Raw genomic sequence first — 19,517 nt, 5'->3', positions numbered from 1 at the left:
CTCGGCAGAACCAAAGGTGACATCATAAATACCTTGCATTGGGAAGTCCTGCAAGCACACGATCTCTCTTACCTTTACGTTAAAGGTGTCAATCAAAACGTCCACAACGATAGTCCTCAAAGAAATCTTCTCCTTAAAGTCTGGCTTTACCAGGAAGCGCAGCGAATCCTTCATCCCTCGATTCGCCATAACAGCAGGTCCGCCCACCCTCGGAAAGGGTGGTCGCTCCTCGTTGCTCGGGGACTAATCCTAGGGCCTATAGCAGCAAGGGGGGGCCCTCCGAAAAGGGACGCTCCCCCCAAGGCCGACCTTCGGGTACCCCGAGCACCTCTTGACTAAGTCGCACCGCAGAATACACTACACTGGATCTTAGCCAAAAGGCCGAGAAGCGATAACCCAATTATTCTCTTTTCCGAGCGAGCGGCGGCCTGGCACAAACGAAGAGCTCGCTGAGAGATGCCCGTCTAGCCTTCCCCCGGTCTAGGCTGGCCGCAGCCACAGGCACAGCAACTTTTCACACCTACCCGGGCTTGAGGCCTAATCCCTCCACACAGCTGCCTAACACCTCCTTAACACACCTGCAGCCCATTCTGACCTTCATACTGCCAATTAGGCAGCCTTGAGCACTAATTGCACACAGCCAGGTGCTCCTCGTTGATGGCTAACGAGGGAAATCATTTGCATGGACCCGCCTCCTGGTAAGATGAACGAGGAAGACGAGACGGGGACCCACTAGAGGGAGACACAGGCTGCGAAAACGAGGGAGTGAGGGAAGGAATGCATGCCTGGACTGACTTTGAGCTCCTGGACTGACTTTGAGCTAGCTGCAACAAGGGACAGCAGAGATGGAGCAAAGTCAGGCCTGTTGAAATGGCCTGGCCTGGCCTGGCCTGGCCTGGGCCTGCCTGCTGCTGCCTTTCGAAACTGACCCTGGCAGTGAAGGCTTTGTTTTGGGCCTTGGGAGAAAGATTGATGAAACATTAGCTAGCTGTCTTGTCGAAATGTGTCTGCTTACTGACTTGCTACTGACTTGCTGACTTGCTAGGTTTGGCTTCTTGCAACTGCCACTTTACCTGCTGCTTCTTCCTGACCCCAAAAATATGGAGCGCAAGGAGGGAGGGGGGAGAGAGAAATAGGCCAAGAAACTGACACGAAGCAAAAACACCAATACACACAGGGGTTAAATGCAAGTTTATTATTGCAAGAATTAACAGCTTGTGGTGAGCCCTCCAAAAAAAAGCAACATTGCCATTGAGCAAGCAAAAGGAAGATTTGTGTTGTTGTTCAATCTGTTTTTTGAAACTGCATAAGAGAGGGGTGCACCGGTCCTGGAGGTACTGCAATACCAGGTCGATGCGTGGAGTGGACAGAGCAAGCTCTTCTTCCATCTCCCTGTTCTAAAAATCCATTTAATATATGGTCCCCAGATAGGGGACGTATCAGATATTAAACTGATAAGAACAGATTTTTTTTTTTTTTTTTTTTACTATTCAGATCAAGATTTCTTAGTACATACAACCATATAGTCGTGGTATTAACCAACTGTACGATCTCATCATCATCATAGTACTTACATACCAAACCATAAAACAAACCAACATACATCATAACCTAACTGCCTTAACTAAAAGCCCTACACTTATTAACGAACTAAAACAAACAACACACATCACCTATTTCTCAACAATACAAACATAAATTTAAGAAAACCAGCTACCTAAATTCTTACCTTCTTACCTTGGAAATCATATTCTAAGGGTAAAGACAAACCACCTCCCAAAACTCAAATTCACCGATTTACGTTCATTTATACCTATATACCCAATTTCCCTACATCATGCACACACCATCAATCCTCCTTTCAGTCACATTTGTCAAACTACTTACACACCTACTCTATCCTTACGGACCTCAACCCACACCAACTTTCACAAAAGTACTCCATAAATTTCTACTCCATACCCTTCGACTAGGGCCTTCCCCTAACTTCTTCACGTAAAAAAGAAAAATCGTATGCAATTTTGTCAGGATCGTTTTAACACAATCTTTAACTTCCAGTTCTTCTTTTCTTGCCACTAATTGGTTCCTCATATCCCAAATAACTTCTTTAAACACAAAGCAAAAAATCCAACCTAAACAAACACCCTCCACTTTCCCCAAACCAACACCAGTTAACAAACTAGCGTAAGATAATTTGCTTTTACATACTTTGTCCACCCATACCACCAAACACCTCCTCACCTCCATTGCATAGTCACACTCCCAAAGAACATGTTCGACATCCTCCGTCCCTCCACACCCAACTCTAGGACACCTTCCAGAACGGATAATATCGCGACCCTTCAAGAACTTCATAGTTAACAAACCATCATGTAATGCCAACCACGTCACATCTCTTTGTCTATTTGACACTCCCTCCACCTCCAAAGCACACCAAACCTTCTTCGCTTCAAAAGATCTTAGACCTCTTATATTGCTCACAATGGTTTCTTTATACATTTCGTTCCTCACTTTATCTTTATTATTCCCATCCAGTCCCAACACCTCCAAGCCATATTTTGTCCTAATTTCCTCCAACCTCTTATAATGCACTGATATAAAGAAAGATACCGGTTTCTTAAGATCAACTATCTTCCACTTCCACCTTCTGAATAGCCAACCACCCATGTATCCCATCATATCCGCGGTTCTTCCTTCCTGCGACATAGTTCTTAGCGCCACCAACCAGTAATGCATATCCACAAATTTCACCAGATCTGGGAAGCCTAAGCCACCCAGACCACATGCCCTTTTAACTGTCTCACGTGAAATGCGCTCCATCCTAGATCCCCACAGGAAACTAAACAAAATTTTATTTATTCTTATAGTCCAGATTTTATTCATTGGGAAAACCACGGCAGTATACAAAATCAAAGGCAAAATCACCGCTTTTATGATCAACACTTTACCCTTCAAGGATAATTCCCGCATTGACCACATTTCCACTTTCTTCTTAATTTTCTCATGCATCACTTCGTAATTTTCTCTTCCTTTTATTGTTTTCTCAAAAATCATACCCAAAATCTTAATTTTTGATGTCACTTTCAACTTATCACTTTTGATCGGCACTTCCATTCCCAGATTGCACAAACCACTCTTTTCCCAATTGACGTTCATTTTAGACTCCATACAATAAATATCTGTTATTAGACATATTCTGTCAACCTCCCGTTGCGAAGATGACACCACTACAACATCGTCCATATACGCCATGGATTTGACCACCCTACCATCCCCTCCTGGAATACAAAAACCTTTGCATACCTTATCCCTCTGTATACTTTTTAACAAAGGCTCAATAACGCAAATGAAAGCCAGGGGTGATAAGGGGCAACCCTGCCTCACCCCAGATCTTATTTCAAATGGCTTACTCAACATACCGTTAACCAAAACTCGACTTCTAATACCAACATAAAAGCCCTTAATTATTCTCAACAGACTTTCTGGTATCCCCAATCTGGCCATCACTTGAAACATAAAAGTATGAGACACCCTATCGAAAGCCTTCTCTAAGTCAAGTGACTCCACCACTAAAGGCCTCAAATTTTTATTGGCGTAAACAATCATATCTCTTAATAAGATAACATTGTCCGAAATCCTTCTCCCCGGTATTGAACAGGACTGCCATGACCCAATAACTTTCCCCAATACACACCTCAGCCTATTGGCCACCACTTTAGCCACCACCTTGTAATCCACGTTTAAAAGTGTGATTGGTCTCCAGTTTCTCATGTCCGCTTTGTCACCTTTCTTATATATAAGGGTAATCACTCCTTCTCCCATGGTATCCGATATCTTGTTGACCCTAAAGATTTCTTGTATGACAGAAACAACGTCAGGTCCAAGGATCCCCCAAAAGGTCCTATAGAACTCTACTGTCAAGCCATCATTACCTGGAGTCTTATTCTTGGCCATTTCTGCCAATGCCTCCTGTATCTCATTTCCCTGGATCTCTCTACCCAACCACTCCTGATCCTCTCTTCCCAAACTCTGGTCCAAAATCTCACAATAGCTCTTCATTCTTTCTGCATCCTCCACCTCGTAGCCTTTAAATTGACTCCTGAAGAAAGCTTCCACCCCCCCCACCACATCTTCTCTTTCCACCTTCCCATCCTCCAATTTAACACTATCCAACACATCTTTCTTCCCGTAAGCCTTTTTAAAGAAGTAGCGCGTACATCTTTCATTTTCCTCCAAATGTTTTATTTTAGCTAAATAAACAATTTTGCCTCCTTTTTCTTTTATTAATTCCCTCCTCTCCTCCTTAACCAACCTCAACTCTTCTTCCACATCAACACCCAATTCTTCAAACAAGTGCAAAGTCCTCAGCCTTAAACCTAATTTTTCATAGCACCTTTTCTTTTCCATCGCTTTCCTCCTTCCCCATGCTCTAAAAAACATACGAAATCTATATTTGGTCCAATCCCACCATTCCAACAAATTAGAAAAACCATCTTTCTTTTTAATCAAATGAGCGAACAACAACACAAAATCATCCCTTATTATTTCTTCTTCCAGCAGCATGTTATTTAGTTTCCACACACCACTTCCGAATTTAACACCACCTTTCATGGGAAAAACCGCTTGAATTCCCTTATGGTCAGAAAAAAAAGCATCAAAAGTAGAGAACCCATCATATTTCAAATCCTTAGAGCAAAGTAAAAGATCAATTCTTGACTTAACTTTTCCTGCTTCCGAAAAGAAAGTAAATTTATCCTGTATTGCACCAATTTCCTTACCCACATCCACCAAACAAAAATCACAAATCATATTATTGAGCAAGGTACTGGTATTATCTAAACTTCCTCCACTTCCACTCGCTCTATCAGATACCTCTCTGACAGTGTTGAAATCGCCAGCAATCATCGTGGGGATCCTTCCACCCAAATACATTTGCATGTTTTGAAAAAAAAAATGGCTCTATCAAGTTTTACCGCTGGTGCATATACGTTGAAAACTCTAAAACGAAAGTCAATAAACTGAAAAACCCCCATTACACATCTGCCCGGGGAAATTATTTTATATTCCAACAATCGTATTTTATCATTTCTGATCAAAATACCAACACCAGCATTCCGGTTCCCACATCCGGGTGACCATATCGCCTCTCCCTTCCATTCTTTCTGACCTGGCGGGTATTTTATGCCACATTCTTGCAAGCAAACTATGTCATGCTTTAATCCCTCCAAAAAATCAAAAACGATCGCTCTCCTACTCACTGAGCAAATTGACCTAACATTTAGAGATGCTATAGTCACTGCCATTTATTTATAAGGGAAAACACAAAACGACATTTACTCCATCTCTTCCACCCCTCCACCTTTACTTTCACCCGCCCTTCCTCTTCTTGCCAAAACGATCGGCGAATCTGGAATCTCGCTCTCATCAGAGGAAGAGATGACCCCCAAGAGAGCTGCAACCTCTGTCCTGGCTCTCTTGCACTCACTTCCAATCACCCCTTGACCAGGAGGTAAGGATCCACTCTCCTCCATATCCACCCCAGCACTCCAGTCAGATATTTCCATCCCTGCTGTTACAGGATTAATTTCATCCTGCATACTTTCTCCTTCCACAACCTCCATCCTTGTTTCTTCTATTGCATTACCAGCTATCCTCACTTTCTCTTTCATTTTAGCAGCCAATTCTCTTTTTAATTCTTTCTCTCTCACTAAGTTGACCTGTAAGCCTGTCATTTGCATGTGCCCCGCCTCCTCTTTTTGGTCATCAGCTTGCGTCCCTCCTCCTCCTTCCCTTCCCGCACTTATTCCTTCTCCTGTCACATTCACAACGCCGGAGCCGTCGGAAGCCACGCCCCCTTTCGGCGTCCCGGCGCCATCTTCCTTTCTGGACACCGCACTAACACACGCTGCTGACACAATCCCCTCTCCTACTGTCACCTCCTCCTCCATTCGTTCACCGTCCTCCTTAGCCCCATGCACCAGGATAAGCTTAAGAGCCTCTTTCTTAGCCTCCGCCTGTGCTTTCCAAGCGTCAGCCGCTGCCTGCACTTCAGGTGCTATCTCAGGGCCACGTGACCTGCCCGAGAAGCCTCCCCTCACTGCATCGGCAAACGAAAAAATCCTGCATCCAGCTTTCACTCTCTCAGGACAGTCCCTAGCAAGGTGACCCGGAGTATCACACAGGTCACACTTCCTAGGCTGCCTGCAATCTCTAGACACATGAGTATCATCCCCACACTGCCTGCAACATATTTTAGAACTACAGTCCTCTTTTTCATGACCATATCTATAACAAGTCCTACAAAAGGGAGGCTGGCCTGAAAAAAAACAAGAGCACCTCTCCCCTGCCACTGTAAAAAACGGGGGAGGGTAAGTATAAGCACCATCATTATCCTGACTGAATTTGACCTTATATCTTACTTTGCTTCTATAAATGCCAAAACTATTATTTAACTTAGTGCCTGAATCAACCATTGTGCAGAATTTTAACAAATAAAGCCTTACCACCTCCTTTTCCAGATAAGGGTTATAGAAATGGACCACGATATCCCTCTTCTCTGCTTCAAACAAGGTTTCTATATCAATTCCTTCCCAAATTGGAGATTCGTCCCGCACTTGCCTTCTGTATTCCTCAAACGCACGTAAACAAGCATCCTCCGAATGAAAAGACACATCATAAGTTCCCGTTGCCGGAAAGTCTTGCAGCGCATAAATATCGCTTACCGTTAAACTCAACGATTCCATCAAACAATCTTCAATCACTTTCTTCATGGTAAATATTCTTCTCTTTTCTGGTCCGACGACCAATCTGAAGGATTTTGGTAGAGCACGACGTGCCATACTTCGTCCGTTTTTGTCCTAGTCACCCCTAAGGGGATCCTAAGGACTCGCCTTCTCTCGACCACCACTAGGTTTCCCCAGTCTGATCGCAGCCAAAAGGCCGAGAAGCGATAACCCAATTATTCTCTTTTCCGAGCGAGCGGCGGCCTGGCACAAACGAAGAGCTCGCTGAGAGATGCCCGTCTAGCCTTCCCCCGGTCTAGGCTGGCCGCAGCCACAGGCACAGCAACTTTTCACACCTACCCGGGCTTGAGGCCTAATCCCTCCACACAGCTGCCTAACACCTCCTTAACACACCTGCAGCCCATTCTGACCTTCATACTGCCAATTAGGCAGCCTTGAGCACTAATTGCACACAGCCAGGTGCTCCTCGTTGATGGCTAACGAGGGAAATCATTTGCATGGACCCGCCTCCTGGTAAGATGAACGAGGAAGACGAGACGGGGACCCACTAGAGGGAGACACAGGCTGCGAAAACGAGGGAGTGAGGGAAGGAATGCATGCCTGGACTGACTTTGAGCTCCTGGACTGACTTTGAGCTAGCTGCAACAAGGGACAGCAGAGATGGAGCAAAGTCAGGCCTGTTGAAATGGCCTGGCCTGGCCTGGCCTGGCCTGGGCCTGCCTGCTGCTGCCTTTCGAAACTGACCCTGGCAGTGAAGGCTTTGTTTTGGGCCTTGGGAGAAAGATTGATGAAACATTAGCTAGCTGTCTTGTCGAAATGTGTCTGCTTACTGACTTGCTACTGACTTGCTGACTTGCTAGGTTTGGCTTCTTGCAACTGCCACTTTACCTGCTGCTTCTTCCTGACCCCAAAAATATGGAGCGCAAGGAGGGAGGGGGGAGAGAGAAATAGGCCAAGAAACTGACACGAAGCAAAAACACCAATACACACAGGGGTTAAATGCAAGTTTATTATTGCAAGAATTAACAGCTTGTGGTGAGCCCTCCAAAAAAAAGCAACATTGCCATTGAGCAAGCAAAAGGAAGATTTGTGTTGTTGTTCAATCTGTTTTTTGAAACTGCATAAGAGAGGGGTGCACCGGTCCTGGAGGTACTGCAATACCAGGTCGATGCGTGGAGTGGACAGAGCAAGCTCTTCTTCCATCTCCCTGTTCTAAAAATCCATTTAATATATGGTCCCCAGATAGGGGACGTATCAGATATTAAACTGATAAGAACAGATTTTTTTTTTTTTTTTTTTTTTTTTATTTTTCCCGTCAGCATGAATCGTGTACTCTGACCTCCTTCAATCAACTCTCACGAGACCGAGCAACGTTCTTTACATCATCCAGGTAAGTATAACAAAAATCTTTCTTTTATAAAAACCACATTAAAAAAGCTTTAAAAACCCCTAACCCAACCTCCACCTCCCAAAATTCCAGAAAATATCAGCCTCCTCCACACCCATCCTCTTTCGGTCAAATAACAAGACATGATACAATTTACTCAGCACCCACTCTGTGCATTCTTCTTCAGATAATATCAAACTTCCCTTCCTGTATCCACACCTTGCTTCCCAGACGACTTCTTTAACAATTGCTGACAAAATCCATCCTTTCCTCTTCTCATCAGACCCTCCACCCACCAGACCATACAGACATAATTCAGGTGTAACTTCCCTTATTCCCAACACATTTTGCACAAAACCCACCAACCTTCCCCAAATCCTTTTTACAAAAAAACATTCCAAAAAAACATGTCTTCCTCTTTCAATCCCCCCACATCCTTCCCTCACACACTTTTCATCTCTTACCAAATCTCTAATTTTCAAGAAGTCCATGGTCAACAAACAGTCGTGAAAACTCATCCACACGATCTCTCTTTGTTTATTCGTCACTCCGTCTATTTCTAGATTCCTCCAACACTCCTCTACCTGTTTCGGTCTTAGGTCAGCAATGTTTGAAATTAGTTCTTCCTTCCTTAGCCATCTAACCAAAGTCTTCTTTACCACAGCACCAGCCCCCAAATTGCCTATACAGTTTTTATCATACCATACCTTTAACTTAGTATAGTAGGGGGGGGGAACAAGAGCCACTGGTTTAGTAAGGTCCCTCCCTCCCCAACCCCACCGCACAACAAACCATCCCATCAGGTACCGCATAAAACTCATAGTTTTCCCACCTCCTAAAAAGGCTCTATGATGTAACAACCAGTAATGCATCCCCATGAAAGACTCCACATTTGGAAAGTTATACCCTCCCAACTTCATTTCTTTTACTACAGTCACCCTAGCCACCCGCTCCATTTTTGCTCCCCAGAAAAAGATAAACAAGAGTCTCTCAATTTTCTGCAGCCATCTTTTGTTAAAAGGGAAGATCAAACCAAAGTAAAGCAAAAGCGGCAGACAAACCGCCTTTGCGATCAGCGTTTTACCTGTCAGAGACAAGCGACGTAGTTTCCAAAAATCTAGTTTTTTTGACAATTTTTCCACACATTTAGCAGCATTGTCCTGACTTTGCAAATTTCTCTGAAATTGTATTCCCAGCACCTCTATTTTATCCACTTTTTGAATTTTACCTGAAGGAATTTCAACCAGCCCACTCAAGGTACAGACAGCGCTCTTACCCCAATTAACGCGCATTCCTGCGACACACCCGAACAGTTGCAGCTGAAGTTCTGCCCTAGAAAGATCTCTTTGGGATTTACACAAAAAAGTTACATCATCCATGTAACATAGGGATTTCAACTTATTTCCACCTCCACCCGGGACAAAAAAACCTTCAAAGGCTTTATCTTGCTGAATATGTAAGAGAAGGGGCTCCATGATGCATATAAACAGGGCAGGGGACAGGGGACACCCCTGTCTTACCCCAGATTTGACTTCCAGAGACTCTGACAGGATCCCATTTATTAGAACCCTACTATGTACACCTGTGTACAGGCTTCTGATCATACTAACAAATTCTTTTGGGAAACCCAACTTCTCCAAAACAAAAAACATAAATTTGTGGGAAACCCTATCATAGGCCTTTTCTAGGTCAAATCCAGCCACTGCCAGAGGCAGATTATTGCATTGCGCATAGTAGGCCAAATCTCTCAGAAGTACCAGGTTGTCCGCAATCCTTCTTCCAGGAACCGCGCACACCTGCCAATCGCCAATTACCTTCCCGATCACTTCCTTCATCCTATTGGCCAGGATTTTAGCGAACAGCTTATAATCTAGGTTCAGAAGAGTTATTGGCCTCCAATTTTTGATATCCTTTTCATCCCCTTTTTTGTACAGTAGCACGATAACACCCTCTTTCATAGAAGTAGCCAACCTTCCCGACCTCATGCAATACCCGACCACCTCCACAAGATGGGTCTTGATAAACGGCCAAAACTTGAGGTAGAACTCCACCGGGATGCCATCTCCACCAGGGGTCTTGTTCCTTGCCATTCCTTTAAGTGTTCTTTCCACTTCAGCCTCTCCTATCACGTCCAACAAAGAAGCACTTTCATCCTCCTCCAATCTTCCTTGCAACATATTGCAGTACTCTTTCACTTCTTCCAGGGATGCACCGTCCTCTCCCCCGTACAAATCCTGGTAAAAGCTCTTCACGCTATCTCTCATTCTTCTCCCTTCAACCTCTTCTTGACCATCCAGCATTTTCTTCATTACTTTCTTAGGACTAAAAGCCTTCTTAAAAAAGAATCTGGAACATTTTTCATTTTCTTCCATATTTTGCACCTTTGCTCTGAAGACTATACTCTTCCCTTTCTCTTTTATCATTCTTCTTCTCTCCTCCTGCACATTCTTTAGCTCCTCCTCCACCTCCAGCCCCAATCTTTTACATTTATAGAGAAAATGCGCTCTCTCTAGTAACCTCCTCCCTTCCTCCCTTCTTTCTCTTGCCTTTTCAGCCCCAACTTTTTTAAAAAAGAAAGCCACCTGACCCTTAACCCAATCCCACCATTCCAGCAAATCTTCAAAATTATCTTTCCTGTCTTCTAGGGATTTGAAAAAAGAAACAAAACGCCCTCCAACCTCCTCGTCTTCCAAAAGTAAACAATTGAGCTTCCATGTCCCTCTTCCGAATTCCACCCCCACCTCAAGATTAACGGTACAATAGATCAAAGAATGGTCAGAGAAAATCATTGGGACAACTTGGTAAGTTTCACTCTTTAGAAAACGTGATAAGAAAATAAAATCTATCCGGGATCTCACAGTACCCTTGTCTGAATGGTAAGTATATGTAATGTCACCTTTTTCTACCTCCATAGCTACGTCATGCATGCTGAAATCATCAACAACTTCATTCAAGACTCGAGATGAAGCGTCCATCCCTCCATCACTGCAAGCCCCTTGCCGGTCTTCACGTCTCCTTATACAATTAAGATCACCCACCAGGACAGTTGGCATTCTCCCAGGTAAGTACATCTTTACAATCTCCAGAAACTTTATCCTATCCCTTTTTTCTGCGGGGGCATAACAATTCATTACCCTTAAAAATTGTCCCAAAAAGTCTAACGTCACTATCTGTAACCGTCCAGGGATGATAATCTCATGTGACACAATTTTAACATTTGGATTTTTAACCACCACGCCAACCCCCTCACTCCTAGACACACACGCTGGTGCCCACACAGAAGGACCCCAAGACCAGTCTACTGAAGGGTCGTTTATCACACCACACTCCTGAAAACACACCACATCCAAATTATACTTAATAACTTCCTCAAACACCGCTACTCTTCTATCTTTAGCTACAATGCTGCGAACATTAATAGACCCTATGGACAGAGCCATTATCAAAAGAAAAATAGAAACAGCCATGATAGAGCATTAAAAGTCCATCCTATTCTGTGCCTCATTAGCACCTGACTGGCTCCTCAACATCCTCCGGGGAACCGGAGAGCTGGCGGATTCCTCCTCGGAACCCCCATTTCCAGGCAATAACCCTTCCCCTTCCACCCCTCCAGGCAAGGACCCATCTGACCTGGCCCTTTTACTAGAGGTTTTGTCCATTAGTTCCGGTGTAGAAGAACCTTCCATTCTCTGGCCACATTCTATGCTTTCGTCACTCTCCATCTCTTCTTCCTCTTCATCTGAGTCACTATCAGATAAGCTGCCCAAAAAGGATGATGAACGCCGTCTCTCATCCATAATTATGATTTCCATTCCTTGGTCACCTCCCACTACCATTGGGGGGGTATCGGCCTGTCCTTCATCTTCCTCTTCCTCCTTCTCCTCCATTCCACCAGGGGGTCCGCCATCTTCACCCTGCAGAACATCCGCAGTAACAGGACTGTCACCACCACCTGCCACTTGAGATACAGTAGCAGCGGTTGTGCCCACAGGTCCCACCGCATCATCTGCCTGCGCTTTGGGCGCAACATCACTGGCCGGGTGCTCAGGAGGAACCCCAGGTGGGTCCGCCTGTACGTTAGCGGAGTCTCCCCTAGCATTCCCACCCGCACCATCTCGCGACCTCCGTTGCCTATCTTCTCTTTTCTCCTTCCCCTGAGACAGAACTTTCGATAGCCACTCTTTCCTAGCAGCTTGGTAAGTCCCACACTGCTTAGCCATGTGTCCCGGTTTCTGGCAAATGTCGCACACTCTTCCCTCCTTACAGTCTCGAGCCACATGTCCACCCTTCCCACAAAATCTGCACTTAAGCTCCTGGTCACATTCACCACTGACGTGTCCGTAACGCATGCACTTCCGGCAGTACCTAGGCTGCCCGGGGTAGAAGAGAAACCCCCTTTCTCCTCCAATCGTGAACACAGCAGGGGGTCTTCTGACTCCACCCACACAACTGGAATCATTTTTAAAGGTGCCAAAAAAACGGTATTTCCCTGACCAGATTTGGAAGTTGTTAAATATTTTATCACCGCCTCTAAGGTCATCACAGTAGTTGCTTAGGAAAGCCCTTACCAGGTTGATGTCTGCGAACGGGTTGTAGAGATGCACTGTTATCACCTTTTCTTCCTGCATAAAGAGGGGCTGTACGCCAAACTTCCTTCCAATCTCACTGTCTTCAATTAACTTGAATTGCTCGTAGGTGTTCCAACAAACCTCGGTCGAATAAAAAGTAACATCGTAAAGCTTCTGATTAGGAAAATCCTGTAGACATAATATGTCGCTTACCCTAAGGCCTAGAACGCCCGTCAAAAGATCCACGACCACCGTCCTCAACGTCACGTCTGCAAATCCCGGCTTCACGAGGAACCGTAGCGAGTCACGAATACCACGACTCGCCATATTGGTACACGAAATGCACCAGCCGCCTTCAGGTCCGACTGTCTTCCTATGGGGGCCCCCATGAAGGAAGACCCCCACAGTTCCGCCAACCGCCTAAAGAAAAACGCCTTCAGAAGGGCGATCGCCTCTCGTTGCCCGGGGACTAAGCCTTCAGCCAATAGCAGCAAGGGGGGGCCCTTCCGAAAAAGGGACGCTCCCCCCAAGGCCGACTGTCGGGTACCCCGGGCACCTTTCAACTTCGATACAAGTGAGCCGAAACTGCACTTGATCTTAGCCAAAAGGCCGAGAAGCGATAACCCAATTATTCTCTTTTCCGAGCGAGCGGCGGCCTGGCACAAACGAAGAGCTCGCTGAGAGATGCCCGTCTAGCCTTCCCCCGGTCTAGGCTGGCCGCAGCCACAGGCACAGCAACTTTTCACACCTACCCGGGCTTGAGGCCTAATCCCTCCACACAGCTGCCTAACACCTCCTTAACACACCTGCAGCCCATTCTGACCTTCATACTGCCAATTAGGCAGCCTTGAGCACTAATTGCACACAGCCAGGTGCTCCTCGTTGATGGCTAACGAGGGAAATCATTTGCATGGACCCGCCTCCTGGTAAGATGAACGAGGAAGACGAGACGGGGACCCACTAGAGGGAGACACAGGCTGCGAAAACGAGGGAGTGAGGGAAGGAATGCATGCCTGGACTGACTTTGAGCTCCTGGACTGACTTTGAGCTAGCTGCAACAAGGGACAGCAGAGATGGAGCAAAGTCAGGCCTGTTGAAATGGCCTGGCCTGGCCTGGCCTGGCCTGGGCCTGCCTGCTGCTGCCTTTCGAAACTGACCCTGGCAGTGAAGGCTTTGTTTTGGGCCTTGGGAGAAAGATTGATGAAACATTAGCTAGCTGTCTTGTCGAAATGTGTCTGCTTACTGACTTGCTACTGACTTGCTGACTTGCTAGGTTTGGCTTCTTGCAACTGCCACTTTACCTGCTGCTTCTTCCTGACCCCAAAAATATGGAGCGCAAGGAGGGAGGGGGGAGAGAGAAATAGGCCAAGAAACTGACACGAAGCAAAAACACCAATACACACAGGGGTTAAATGCAAGTTTATTATTGCAAGAATTAACAGCTTGTGGTGAGCCCTCCAAAAAAAAGCAACATTGCCATTGAGCAAGCAAAAGGAAGATTTGTGTTGTTGTTCAATCTGTTTTTTGAAACTGCATAAGAGAGGGGTGCACCGGTCCTGGAGGTACTGCAATACCAGGTCGATGCGTGGAGTGGACAGAGCAAGCTCTTCTTCCATCTCCCTGTTCTAAAAATCCATTTAATATATGGTCCCCAGATAGGGGACGTATCAGATATTAAACTGATAAGAACAGATTTTTTTTTTTTTTTTTTTTTTCCATCAGACTGACACACAAACTCAGCATGAACTTACGATTCCTTCACTAAGCAGTGTTCATTGCATCATCTGGACATAAGTATCAAAAAACACAGTACAATATAATATACATCAAACATTTTTACAATACACCCCCCACCCTCCACTTCTTAAATTTCCACACCTCATTTGCCTCCTCCTCCCCCACTCTCCTCCTTTCCATCACCAACACATAATACAACTTAGCCACACACCATTCCACACAGTCTTCCTCTGTCAAAACCAACTTATTCTTATGCAGCGCACACCTCGCTTCCCACACCACCTCTTTAACAATAGCTGAAAAAATAAACATCTTCCGCTGAGCTTCCTTTCCACCACCACCCAAACCATACACGCCTGAAACATAAGACACTTTCTCCTCATTAAACACTCTTTTTAGAAAGCCTTCCATCCTCCTCCATATCTCTTTCACAAAGTCGCATTCCCAAAATACATGTCTAATACTTTCTCTCCCTCCACAGTTTTTCCTAGGGCAGACTTCACTCCTCACCAGATCTCTTGACTTCAAAAATTCAAAGGTAAGTAGACAGTTATGTAAAACCATCCATCCAATCTCTTTCTGTTTATTGGTTATACCTATAATAGACCTCTTCTTCCAACATTCCTCCGCCCGTTCGGAACTCAACCCAGAAATGTTAGAAACAACCTCCCCCCTCCTCAGCCATCTCCATAGACAGGTTTTTTTAACTGCATCAGGCCCCAACCCGAGGAGCCCTTTTTGCTCAAAAAAGACTTTCATCCTCAAATAATAACTAGGAGAAACCAAGGACATAGGCCTCCTTAAGTCCTTCTCACACCACCCCCATTTTAGAAGCGGCCAACCAATTAAGTACCTCATAAATGAGGCCGTCTTCCCTCCAGCAGAAAAGGCCCTGTAGTGAACCAACCACCACTGCACCTCAAGAAACCTTTCAATATTAGGGAAGTTGTAACCACCCTTCTGTTCTATCTTCATCACCTCTTCTCTAGTAATCCTCTCCATCTTGGACCCCCAAAAAAAGATAAACAGCATTCTCGTCACCTTCTGGGTCCAACTCTTACTCAGAGGAAAAATAACACCAAAATATAATAGCAACGGCAAAATTATAGCCTTCACTACTAAGGTCTTGCCAGACAGAGACAGCCTTCTAAGTTTCCAAAGTTCCAATTTCTTTGAAATCTTTTCCACTCCTTTTTTGGTATTGTCTTGACTCAGTAGATTACGTTCAAACTGTATTCCCAATATCGTAATCTTCTCCACCTTTTTCAAACTTCCTCTGGACACATCACATGTGCCACTCAAGACACACACGTTACTCTTCTCCCAATTAACGTTTAGACCGGACATACTTCCAAACAGTTTGAGCTGCAGCTCTGCCCTACCAAGATCTCTTGTTGAGCTGCATAAGAAGGCCACATCGTCCATATAGCATAAGGCTTTGATGTTATCTCCATCACTTCCGGGCACAAACATCCCCTTAAAGGCTTTATCTGACATAATGTGTCTCACCAAGGGCTCCATAACGCAGATGAATAAAATCGGGGACAAGGGACACCCCTGTCTCACCCCCGATCTCACTCTCACTGCCTCAGATAAGTTCCCATTAATCAAAATTCTGCTGTTTATATCTTTATACAGGCACCTCACCATTCCCACCAGCTCTTCCGGAAAACCCAGGCTCTTCAAGACTAACATCAGGTAAGTATGAGAAACCCGATCGTATGCCTTTTCCAAATCACATCCAGCAACTGCACAGGGCAAATTATTGCTCTGGGCATAGAAGATCAGATCCCTCAGGAGGATCAGATTGTCCGATATCCTCCTGCCCGGAACTGCACAGACCTGCCATTCACCAATAACCTTGCTGATAACTTCTCTCATCCTATTTGCTAACAATTTAGCAAAGATTTTGTAGTCTACATTAAGCAAGGTTATCGGTCTCCAATTCTTAATTTCACGAGGATCGCCTTTTTTATATAACAATGTAATAATGCCTTCCTTCATTGACTTGGATATTGTCTTCTTCCCCATACAGAAACTGATGACTTCAAAGAGTTGATCCTTCACCACTGGCCAGAAACGTAAGTAAAACTCCACCGGAATTCCATCCCCTCCAGGTGTTTTATTCCTCTTCATACTTTTAAGTACCTCCTCAACTTCCGTTTTAGTTACGGTATCCACAACAACCTCAGCTTCTTCCTTCTTCAGGTTTCCTTTTACTACTTTACAATATTCTTCTATTTCTTCCGTTTTAGCACACCTATCTCCTCTATATAAATCCTCATAAAAAGTCTTGATAACTTTCTTCATTCTGTCCCCTTGTACTTCCTCCTCCCCCTCCAGTACAGAACACATAACTTTCTTGGGCCCAAAGGATTTCTTAAAGAAATACCTAGAACAGGTCTCTTCTTCCTCCATCTCTTCCACCTTTGCACGGAACACAATCCCTTTCCCTTTTTCCTTTATTATTGCATTTCTCTGTTCACGCACCATTTTGATTTCCTCATCCACCTCCACCCCCATCTTTTTACATTTAAACAGAAAGTGCAGCCTTTTTACCAAAACCTCCTCCTCCTCATGTTTCTTTTTGGCTTTCTCCCTTCCCATCCTCCTAAAAAAGACACCGATCTCCATTTTAGCCCAATCCCACCACTCCAACACATTGTTAAACTCACGCTTTTTGAAAAGCAAAATCTCATAAAAAGACTCAAATTTCCTACAAATCAGGTTATCTCCAAGCATAGAACAATTTAACTTCCATACACCTCTTCCAAAATCCACACCCACCTCCAAATTCACACGCCCCAAAATTATTGAGTGGTCAGAAAATGCCACCGGGTTCACCTCATATCCCTGCACCTCTAAAAAGGAAGAACAGAAAATGAAATCAATCCGTGATTTAACGGTTCCTTTGTCGGAATAAAAAGTAAACGACAAGTCTCCCTTTTCCACTACAACTGCCACATCCTGTAGGTGAAAGTCATTTATTATCTCATTTAATAATTTGGAAGAGACGTCCACTCCACCCCCTTCACCACCACCTTCCCTTTCCACATTCTTTCTCACACAATTAAAGTCACCCATTAACACTGTAGGCAATCTCCCGGGCAACCATAATCTAAGTATATTCAGAAAGGCACATCTCTCTTTTTTATCAGCAGGTGCATAGCAATTGATCACACGGAACTTTTTTTGTAGTACCTCAAACATCGCTACCTGCATCCTCCCTGGCACCACTACTTCATGCGATATGCACTGTATGTTTTCATTTTTGACTAGAATCCCAACGCCTTCACTTCTAGACCCACACACTGGCGACCAGAAAGATAATCCACACTTCCATCCATCACTCGGAATCCTTTCAATCCCACACTCTTGAAGACAGATAATATCTGTTCTTAGTCCACTCAAATGTTCTAATACAGCAGCCCGCCTCCATCCAGAACAAATACTCCTCACGTTAATTGAACTGAATATTAAGGCCATAAGAAAAAATAAATTAATTACAACACCCGCCATCATCCTTCTAAATATGTTGCATTCCCTCATCCAGCTGCTCACAAACTTCTACTTTCTGTCTCCTTCTACAATCTGGAGAACTGGCGGATTCCTCAGAACCCCCATCATCAGGAAGGCGTAGACCATGTCCATCCTCCCCACCATTCCCCTCTTGCCGAGCCCTCTTATACTTCGGCAACCCATGCATTTCTGCAATTATGAGTCTCTGCCCACAATCTATACTCCCGTCACTATCCACAGTCTGCATATCTTCCTCATCTTCACCACTTGATGACAAATCACTCACGAGTTCAGAAAGCATTCCTGGACTCACTATAGTTGATGGCACCTTCCCAGCTATCCACCCAGCTTCCTTATCTTCTTCAAACAGGGGATCTTGCATCTGTTCCTCCTCTCCTTCTTTCCCTCTATCCGCAACTTCCAGATGTACTTCACCTGATACCCCCGCAGCAGCCTCAGAGTAGGTCCTACCCCCAGTCACCGTACACCCAGTAACCGAGGAGGCACCCCTTCTTTGTACCGCTACCGAAGGCTCCACAGGCACAGCCTCACTGACCAGACCCTCCGGGGGAGTGGCTCGCAAGTCTGCATCAGCAGGTCCCGCAATGCCCTCTTCACCCCGCTTAGCCACAGATCTCAGCTGCTCCTTCTTTGCCAAGCTCTTTTTCGCCTTCTCCTCTAACTCCGTCGTCCTCTTAGCAGATTTAAACTCTTCACATTGTTTAGCCAGATGCCCCAGCTTTTTACAGATATCACAAGTTTTCTTCCCTTTACATTCCTTAGCAGTATGGTCAGACTTCCCACAAAAACGGCATTTAGACCCTTGGTTGCAATCATTATAGGTATGTCCGTAAGTGAAGCACTTCCTACAAAAACTGGGCTGTCCAGGGTAGTACAGGAACCCCCTTTCACCACCAATATTAAACGTAGCAGGTGGCCTTCTCACTCCTCCAACACAATACGGGTCATTCTGAAAGCGTCCTATGAATCTATACTTCCCTGACCATATTCCAAATTTATTGATCACCTTGTCACCCCCTCTTAATTCCTCACAATAACTTTTGAGAAAAGCTTTCACTAAATTCACATCCGCAAACGGGTTATATAGGTGTACAATAATAACTTTTTCCTCTTGCATAAACAAGGGTGTAATTTCAAATTTTCTTACCAGATCCACCATTTCGAGTTTTCTGGTATCCTCGAAGACGTTCCAACATACCTCATTGGAAGAGAATGTTACGTCGTAAATTCCTTGTTGAGCAAAATCTTGCAAACAAATGATATCTCTTACCTTGAGGCCAAGAATATCCAGCAACAGATCCACCACAACAGTCCGTAATGACACTTCCTGCTTGCATTCCGGCTTCACCTGGAACCGTATTGAGTCCCGCAGACCACGGGACGTCATTTTGGCGCAGCAAAAACACCGACCGCTCCTGAAACCCAAAGGGTACCCCCACAAAGGGGGCCCCCGGAGGCTCCTTCACCGCCGACCACCTACGCCTTGTGGGGCTACGACCCACCAAATCGCCCTCTCGTAACCTCTAGCAGCGCCCTGCCCAA

At 45.1% G+C, this 19,517-nt stretch overlaps 3 non-coding genes across 3 annotated transcripts; all 3 read right to left on the bottom strand.

The window, feature by feature from the left end:
• Positions 1-1,312: 1,312 nt before the first annotated feature.
• On the bottom strand, positions 1,313-1,504 carry LOC141141827 (U2 spliceosomal RNA). Its single transcript, XR_012244251.1, has one exon. It is a non-coding gene; the product is annotated as a U2 spliceosomal RNA (small nuclear RNA).
• Positions 1,505-7,870: 6,366 nt separating this feature from the next.
• LOC141141848 (U2 spliceosomal RNA) lies at positions 7,871-8,069 on the bottom strand. Its single transcript, XR_012244260.1, has one exon. It is a non-coding gene; the product is annotated as a U2 spliceosomal RNA (small nuclear RNA).
• Positions 8,070-14,238: 6,169 nt separating this feature from the next.
• Positions 14,239-14,433, bottom strand: LOC141141846 (U2 spliceosomal RNA). Its single transcript, XR_012244258.1, has one exon. It is a non-coding gene; the product is annotated as a U2 spliceosomal RNA (small nuclear RNA).
• Between the last annotated feature and the right edge of the window lie 5,084 nt (positions 14,434-19,517).

The sequence above is a fragment of the Aquarana catesbeiana genome, linkage group LG04, assembly GCF_042186555.1.
Source record: "Aquarana catesbeiana isolate 2022-GZ linkage group LG04, ASM4218655v1, whole genome shotgun sequence".
Lineage (NCBI taxonomy): Eukaryota > Metazoa > Chordata > Amphibia > Anura > Ranidae > Aquarana > Aquarana catesbeiana.
This window is presented reverse-complemented; position numbering and strand designations above follow the sequence as displayed.